Raw genomic sequence first — 9,697 nt, forward strand, 5'->3', positions numbered from 1 at the left:
GCGGATTGTGCACACAACTATACAACTGAAGGCAAGATCTGTTCGTTCAGGAACATTTGTACCAATTGTTTTATGAGAAAAATGTCACTCGTATTAAAATAAGGTGAATTACTTAATCATGACTTTTTCAAATTATTTTCTGCAAAGGGTATTTGTGCTAAAGAATGTTCAGTATGTTTCTTTATGGAGTGTAGCCTTTGCAATAAAGCAGTAGTGCAATGGCCAACACAACGCGATACATCAGTTTTAAAAGGCAATTGTCTTTAGGTCTTTGGTCACATTCAGACACTCTGGTTTATTAATCAGAGGCTTACGCCACTGGAGAGTCACTTGTTTTGACGCTCTGGCCGCGCAAGCATCTCAGTCATATCTGAGGCCACGCAAAGCCACTCTGCTTGGCTTTGCATGGCCTCATAGATATGGAGTAAGACAAAGCAGTGCAAGTCACTGAGTTGCCTTACTCTGCGCCAGCGCAGCGTTCCATGGGCGTTGCAATAGGTTTTCCTACGCAACACCCATGTATTTCAACGCTGCCCCCAGTTTACCTAATCACTTATACCTGGGGCAGCGGCAAAACTTTACACCTCACCAGAGCAGGAGGAATAAGGAGAAATCTTTTTATTATTTCTCTTTCGGTGTGTGCTGCATTCTGCAGCATACATGGAATGCGGAAAACACCTCTTGGGATTGTTTTTGTGCAGGAACCGGCCTTTCCTGTGTAAAACAAATCCTGCATGCAATGCACTGTGGTGCAAGGGTGCCTGCCTTGGCGCTAGGCAGCAAATTGTGCCCCAGCGCAGAGGAAAGGACCGGATTGCACTGTATTTCATTAATACGGTGCATGCCTGCCCTTTCACATTGGTGGGGGGCAGCACAGCAAGAAGATTTGCAGTGCTGCCCTATGCCAATTCCCCATAAATGAGGTCCTCAGTGCTATTGAGTGTGACAAAGCACGTCTTTGAAACAATGCCAGCTATCCATCAACACATTTGGGTGGGGGTGGGGACATTGAGAGGTGGTTGGTAAATTGCAAATTGAACATGTTCCTGGTAATTAACAAATGTGAGAAGAGATTATATTGCAGGGCACCAGAATTTGTGGCCACAACAGGTGCAGTCAAATGCAGAAGCAAAAATTAAAGAAGCACTTTGTTATGCTGTGTTTTCCCCCTTGAAGTAGACGTGTCAACTATCCTTGCAGTTGGGGAGATCGTTATTTTTTATTTTATTTTTTATTTTTTTATTTTTGAGTGGATTGCAACAAAGAAGAAAAACACCTACATTGCATAATACAGCTTACATCAATGAAACAAGCAAACCCTGCAAACATTAGTAAAGAAATAGTGCAATAGCGATGAAGTGCTAGAAGTGCCTAAGAAGATATCAATACAGGCTAAGCAGCTTATGTTCATTCTGACAATCAGTTCATAATTACATTGATAAAGTGCTAGTGCAATTGGTCTAAGGTGCTAACCTTACCGGATCGAAAATAGAATCCATCAATAAAGTCTGATACGCTATCAATAAAGTGCTAAAATTTGAACAACCAGAAATATCGATGACATAAGAAGCACCTCAGCATATAACCAATGAAACCATTCATTCATAGATACATCAATGAAGTGCTAATGCTTTAGAAATAAAGTGCTAACAGTATAGAATCAGGCAATATATCAATAGCAGCAGCCCATTTATACCCTGAAGTAAAGTGCAAATAGTCAAATACCACGTAAATAATCGTCTAATTTCAAAATCCATTAAGGGTATGAGTGACTATAAACATTTTAAAATGCATTATTGAAAAACCCTGACCAGATTGCTACAAATATTCTAAGCTACCCTATTCGCTTGGCATATGCTTCCTCCCATATATATGTCTTGACCACCTTTTCTCGCCATGGCTGAATCAACTGTGACTTATCAGACTTCCAATTTTGTAGAATTAGAGACCTGGCCATTGCAATAGCTATTGAACAAAAATAATGTTGGTATTTAGACAAATGTTGGGCCTCTATTGAACACCTGAAAATAACTAATTTAACCCCTTCGCTGCTAGGCCTTTTCCCCTCCTGTGCTAAGCTTTATTTTGGCTATTTGGGGTAGTGCGCGCTTGGGCCACTGTAACTTTTTGACCACATAAGGTATCCACACCAATTTTGCGTTCTTTTCTTCCAACTTCGTGGGGATTCTAAAGGTACCCAGGGTTTGTGGATTCTCTTGGAGGGGTTCCAGAAATTAGCCAAAATACAGTACAATTTTAGTTTTTTACAGAAAAATGGCAAAAACAGGCTACAAATGAAAGCGTTTGGGTTTTTCCCTGCAAATGTTATAAAAAAGGGTTTGTAGGACTAAAATCACCATTTTCCCAGCTTTTAGGGAATGACAGTCTTTTGTCAGAGAAACAACATTTTTTACACAGTTTTGGCATTTTTCTGGGACATAGCCTATTTTTGCTATTTTTAGTGCTTTCAACCTCCTTTCAGTTAATGGTAAAAATGAGTATGAAAGTAATAATGGATCCTAGAAAGCTATACATTTTAGAAAAGTAGACAAAATTTTGAATTCAGAAAGGGGTCATTTGTGTAGATCCGTCAAGGTTTCTTATAGAAACTAACAGTTAAATATTGGAAAAATTGAAAATCAGTTGAAAAAAACAGCCTTTTTTGTGTCAACATTTTCAGCTGTAACTTCTTGTAATTATGACAGGTCTTTGAAAGCAATATACTGTTACATCCGCTAGACCTTCCTGGTTGTGGGGATATATAGGACTTGAAGGTTCACCTAGAACTAGATGAACCCAGAGTCAAAAACTGAGTAGTAATTTGCAATGGCTTTATATTATGTACCGGGTATATAGCAATTATTGTGTGAACATGTATATATGGAAAAATCGGTATGAAAGACACCTATGTATTTCTGAAATTGGTACAAATAATAGGTTTAGAAACAGTACATATTTGCACATTTTCAAAATTGGGAATACTCATACTAGCATGAGAATTATTGGTCATTTTTCCAAATGACTTCTTTTTTACTCAATGTCTTTCATTTGGTAATAACAGTTGCTTTACACATCTGAATTACCCTAAGTCTCCGGATAAAAATGGTACTGCACTTGTGTGCGTAGGCATAGTGTCCACGACCGGAAAGGGCTCAAAACCCAACGTGAACACACCACATTTTCACAATGAAAATTGACCCTTTTTTTCCGAAATGTGTAGCTGTCGTTTTTGAACCCTAGCTCAGCCGGCACCTAGGGAAACCTAGCAACCCCATACGTTTTTGAAAACTAGACACCCAGGGGAATCCAGGATGGGGTGATTTGACTGCCTGCCACCAGGTTCTGTTACCGAGAATCCCTTGCAAACTTATACAATTGTCAAAAAAGCTACATTTTCCCCACATTTCTGTGGTGGAATGTTTTGTAATCTGCGTGGATTCACACATTTCTACACACCCTGCATTCCCCAAAGTCTTACTTGAAAAACAGTACCTCACTTGTGTGGGTCGGCCTAGTGCCTGCGACAGGGAGCGGTGCAAAACGTAACGTGGTCCCACCTCAATTTCGCAGTGAAAAATGACCCTTTTTTGGCAAAGTGCCTAGCTGTAGTTTTTGAGCCCTAGCTCTGCCGGCACCTAGGGAAAACTAGCAAACCTATACATTATTGAAAACTAGACACCCAGGGGAATCCAGGATGGGGTGAATTGACTGCCTCCCACCAGGTTCTGTTACCCAGAATCCCTTGCAAACTGCAGAATTGACAAAAAAAACACATTTTTCCCTACATTTCAGTGGTGAAAAGTTCTGGAATCTGCGTGGATCTACACATTCCCACCCACCCCATGTTTCCCAAAGTCTTCTGACAAAAATGGTACCTCACTTGTGTGGGTTGGCTTAGTGCCTGCAACAGGAAACAGTGCAAAACGCAGCGTGGTCACACCTCAATTTTGCAGTGAAAAATTACCCTTTTTTTTGCAAAGTGCCTAGCTGTAGTTTTTGAACCCTACCTCTGCCGGCACCTAGGGAAACCTAGCAAACCTATACATTTTTAAAACTAGACACCCAGGGGAATCCAGGATGGGGTAATTTGACTGCCTCCCACTAGGTTCTGTTACCCAGAATCCCTTGCAAACCTAATAAATTGTCCAAAAAAACAAATTTTCCCCACATTTCTGTGGTGGAAAGTTCTGGAATCTGCGTGGATCCACAAATTTCCTCCCACCCCGCGTTCCCCAGAGTCTTCCGAGAACAATGGTACCTAACTTGCGTGGGTGGGTCATGGACCCGCGACAGGCAAGGGCCCAAAACCTACCTAACCCACACATTTTTTTAAACTAGACACATGGGGGAGTCCAGCGAGGTATGGCTTGCGTGGGTCCCCCATCATTCTCCTACCCAGAATCCCCTGCAAACCTTAAATTTCACCGAAAAATTCACTTTTTTCTCAAATTTCTGTGTGGGAAAGTTCTGGAATCTGCGTGGATCTAAAATTTCCTCACACCCAGCGTTCCCCCAGGTCTCCCGATAAAAATTGTACCTCACTTGTGTGGGTAGGCATAGTGGCTGAAACAGGAAATGGCCCAAATCGTACTGTGGGACTGTCAAAATTACCTTTAGCAAACCTACCTGTTTTTGGGGGTGGGGGCACTTGAGATTTTGGCCCCGGGCTCAGCGGCCATCTTGGGAAAGTTCTAAGCCCAAACATTTCTGAAAACTAGACACCCGGGTGAGTCCAATGAGGTATGGCTTGCATGGATCCCCCAACGTTTTCCTACCCAGAATGCCATGCAAATCTAAAATTTAGCTGAAAAAAACACATTTTCCACATATTTTTGTGTGGATTCACCGTGCCGGCACAAATGTCCTACCACCCACTGTGCCCCTTGTTCACCTGAGTAAAATGGTATCACTTGTATGGGTGCGCCAAAGGCCTGTGGCTAGGAATAGCCCAAAACTTAGGGATTTAGAGTATAGCACCGAGAATTCTAAGCGCTTCATTTTTTAAAAACTACATTTTTAGCCAATTCTGCTTTAGACACCCACACAAGTGAGGTATCATTTTACTCAGGACACTAAATGGAACGCTGTGGGGTTGGAAATTTGTGCTGGTATGGTGATTTCACACAAAAATATGTAGAAAATGTGGATTTTTCAGCTAAATTTGAGGATTGCATGGCATTCTGGGTAGGGAAACATTGGGGATCCACGCAAGCCATGCCTCATTAGATTCCCCCGGGTGTGTAGTTTTCAGAAATGTTTGGGTTTGGTACTTTCCCAAGATGGCTGCCGGCCTGGGGCCAAAATCTCAGGTGCCCCCCCTTTGCCCCTCCTCTGCCCCATCACAGAGCTATGCCTGTGCATCGCAGGGCTGGAGGCTGCTGCTGGCAGACAGCTCTGAGCCGGGGCCTCTTTGCCCCTCCTCTGCCCCGTCACAGAGCTACGCCTGTGCATCGCAGGGCTGGAGGCTGCTGCTGGCGGACATCTCTGAGCCGTGAGCTCTGGGGGAGCCCAGAGTAGCCATTGGAACTGGATGAAGATCTCTTCTGCATCTATGAACGTCTATATCAGCCTTTGAAGAACTCAGTATGCTTCCTGTATCGATCTAGGGATACTATATAAGGACCCTATGTAAGGATTTGAAGATACAGCCCTGACTCTATATTGGTTTCCGCTGTAGAAAATTCTCAAATTGAATTTATTGGTATACTTCTGATATTGGAGAAGATACTGAAGAAACTGTTTACATTCACTGCGCCCTGACAAAGGATTGGTGGATATCGGTCCTGTTCCAAAACGCGCGTCGGCGCTTTTGTTGTCTTTTTGTGCTTTTGCTTGTCTTTATGTATATATATGATTGTCAATTGTTTGTAATTTTTTATTTGTGTCTTCGGTAAATTGTTTAGTGGTTTGACTGATGATGGTCTGGATGGGTATGAGAGTGTTGGATGTATTGAGGTTATGATAGGGCTTGGATGTAAATAGAATGTATATATATTGATGTCTTTATTGTGTTTGATGACAAAAAAATAATAAATAGACATATGTTTTTCAAATAATATTCTCTGTTTGGGACAATGATGATGCTTTAAAAGAATTAGAGTTAATACCTAAAATGTATACTATGTTCTAGGGGAGGTTCCCTTGTTTTTGAGTATAGTTTTGCCCTGCCTCCTCTTCCTAGTTATTATATTTCAGGGACCCTTGTGTGTTTTTGATTGATTGCCCCCCCCCACATAACCAGGTAGTTTTGCTATAAGTAATTTTGAAGTCTCCACAGTATGATTTGGGCCATTTCCTGTTGCAGCCACTATGCCTACCCACACAAGTGAGGTACCATTTTTATCGGGAGACCTGGGGGAACGCTGGGTGGGAGGAAATTTGTGGATCCACATAGATTCCAGAACTTTCCCACACAGAAATTTGAGAAAAAAGTTATTTTTTTCAACTAAATTTGAGGTTTGCAGGGGATTGTTGTTAGGAAAACGTTAGGGGACCCATGCAAGCCATACCTCGCTGGACTCTCCCCGGGGTATCTAGTTTTCAGAAATGTGTGGGTTTTGTAGATTTCCCTAGATGGCCACCAAGCCCAGGGCTAAAACCTCATGCGACCCTCCTTGCAAAACCAGGTTGTTTTGAGATAGGACATTTTGATGTCGCCTCAATAAGTTTTGGGCCCTTGCATGTCACGGGTACTTGACCCACCCACGCAAGTGAGGCACCATTTTTATCGGGAGACCTGGGGGAACGCTGGGTGGGAGGAAATTTGTGGATCCACATAGATTCCAGAACTTTCCCATTCAGAAATTTGAGAAGAAAGTGATTTTTTCAGCTACATTTGAAGTTTGCAGGGGATTTTGGGTAGGAAGCAGTGGCGGACCCACACAATCCATACCTCTGCTACTGCCCCCATCTTCCCCCCAGGGGGGGTCAGAAAGGCTGTAATTGTTGCTGGTGGGGGGTTTTGGGCGGCCTCCACCCTAATAAAGATTCGCCCAAAAAAATCCCTGGCGTCAAGTGGGATTTTAGCCCCCCCGGCGAGGGCAGATTGGGGGCTACTGCTGCATCTGACCTCCAGGGGGGGCAGAAAGACTTTTATTTTGCGGGGAAGGGGACGGGGGCATGGGCATGCCCATTTTTGGAGCCCCCACCATAATTCAAATTTGCCCAAAAAAATCCCTGGCGTCTAGTGGGCTTTTTGTCCCCCTTCCCCCAGCGGGGCAGATTGTGGGCTAATGCCCCCATCTGGCAGAAAATCCACTAGATGCCAGGGAGTTTTTTGGGCAAATTTTAATTAGGATGGGGGCTGCCCAAAATTGGCATGCCAATGCACCCACACTAATTAAAATTTGCCCTAAAAAATCCCTAGCGTCTAGTGGGCTTTTTGCCCCCCCAGGTGCGCCGATTGGGGACTACTTCCCACAAAAGCCTTCCAGGGAGGCCAGGAAGGCTTTTGTTTTTGCACGGGAGGGAGTGGGGGCATGGGCATGCCCATTTTGGGAGCTCCCACCCTAATTCAAATTTGCCCTCAAAAAATCCCTGGCATCTGGTGGACTTTTTGCCCCCCCCCCGGCGGGGCAGATTAGGGGCTAATGCCCACATCTGCCCCCCAGGGGGGGCAGAAAGTCCAATAGATGCCAGGGAGTTTTTGGGAAAATTTTAGTTAGGGTGGGGGCTGCCCAAAACGGGCATGCCAATGCCCCCACCGTAAATAAAATTTGCTCAAAAAAATCCCTGTCGTCTAGTGGGTTTTTTGCCCCCGGGGGGGCAGATTGGGGGCTACTGTCCCATCTACCCCCGAGGAGGGCAGGAAGGCTTTTATTTTTGCAGGGGGAGGGGGTGGGGCAAGGGCATGCCCGTTTTGGGCTCCCCCACCCTAATTCAAATTTCCCCTGAAAAAATCCCTGGAGTCTAGTGGGCTTTTTGCTCCCCCCGGTGGGGCAGATTGGGGGCTAATGCCCCGGGGCAGAAAGTCCACTAGATGCCAGGGAGTTTTTTGGACAAATTTCTATTAGGGTGGGGCTGCCAAAAACGGGCATGCCAATGCCCCCACCCTAATTAAAATTTGCCCCAAAAAATCCCTGGTGTCTAGAGGCCTTTTTGCCCCCCGAAGAGGAGCAGATTGGGGGCTACTGCCCCATCTGCCCCCCAGGGGGGGCAGGAAGGCTTTTATTTTTGCGGGGGAAGGATGTGGAGGCATGGGCATGCCTGTTTTTGCCCCCAAAAAATCCCTGGCGTCTAGTGGGCTGTTTAACCTCCTGGGTGGGGCAGATTGTGGGCTAATGCCCCCATCGAATGTCCACTAGATGCCAGGGAGTTTTTTGGGCAAATTTTAATTAGGGTGGGGCTGCCCAAAATGGGCATGCCAATGCCCCCACCCTAATTAAAATTTGCCCAAAAAAATCCCTGGCGTCTAGTGGCCATTTTGCCCCCCCTAGGGGGGCAGATTGGGGGCTACTGCCTCATCTGCCCCCCCTGGGGGGGGGGGGGGCAGGAAGGCTTTTATTTTTGCGGGTGAGGGGGTGGGGGCATGGGCATGCCCGTTTTGGAGCCCCCACCATGATTCAAATTTGCCCCAAAAAAATCTCTGGCATCTGGCGGGCTTGCCCCCCCCCCCCCCCAGTGGGGCAGATTGTGGGCTAATGCCCCCATCTGCCCCCCAGAGGGGTGGCAGAAAGTCCACTAGACGCCAGGGAGTTTTTTTGGCAAATTTTAATTAGGGTGGGGCTGCCCAAAACAGGTATACCACTGCCCCCACCCTAATTAAAATTTGCCCAAAAAAATCCCTGGCATCTAGTGGCCTTTTTGCCCCCCGGGGTGGCTGATTGGGGGCTACTGCGCCATCTGCCTTCCAGGGGGGGCAGGAAGGCTTTTATTTTTGTGGGGGTGGGGTGGGGGCATGGGCATGCCCGTTTTGGGAGCCCCCACCCTATATCAAATTTGTCCCAAAAAAATCCCTGGCGTCTAGTTTACTTTTTGCCCCCACCCCCCCCCGGCAGGGCAGATTGGGGACTAATGCCAATGCTCCCACCCTAATTAGAATTTGCCCAAAAAAATCCCTGGCATCTACTGGGCTTTTTGCACCCCCCCCCCCCGGGGGGAAGATTTGGGGCTAAGCCCCATCTGCATCCCAGGGGGGGCAGAAGGGCTGTCATTTTTGCGGGGGTGAGTGGGGGCATGGGCACCACAAAAGAAATTCCCCGGCGTATAGTGGGCTTTTTGCCTCCCCCCCGGGGGCTGAAAGGCTGTAAATTCTGCGGGGTGGGGGCAAAGACATACCATTTATGGGCAGCCCCCACCCTAACAATTTATGCGGCAATTAAATTATATCCCTGGGGTCTAGTGGGCTTTTCGCCCCCATCTGCCCCCGAGGGAGGGTAAAAAGACTAAATTGGACCAAAACAATTTTGGGAGAGAAAAGCCCTTGCCCAAGGGGCAGCTCCCCCTTCCCTGGTGTCTAGTGGGTGGATCCGTGCTTGGGGATCGGCCTCCTCGGTCGATCCCCAAGCAGGGTTCCACTGGGGATGGGTACCATTGGAAAGGGGAGATTCTCCCCTTTCCAATGATACCTCTCCCGTCTTTCTACGTGCCCAGGGGGCTGAGATATCCCCCTGAGCATGTAGAAACTGAAACTGAAATGAGCCTCTTGGCTCATTTCAGTTTCGGTTTCACAGAAATGACGTCAGCGCGACGTGCACGC

This window comes from Lissotriton vulgaris, chromosome 3_1 (assembly GCF_964263255.1).
Source record: "Lissotriton vulgaris chromosome 3_1, aLisVul1.2, whole genome shotgun sequence".
NCBI classification, from domain to species: domain Eukaryota; kingdom Metazoa; phylum Chordata; class Amphibia; order Caudata; family Salamandridae; genus Lissotriton; species Lissotriton vulgaris.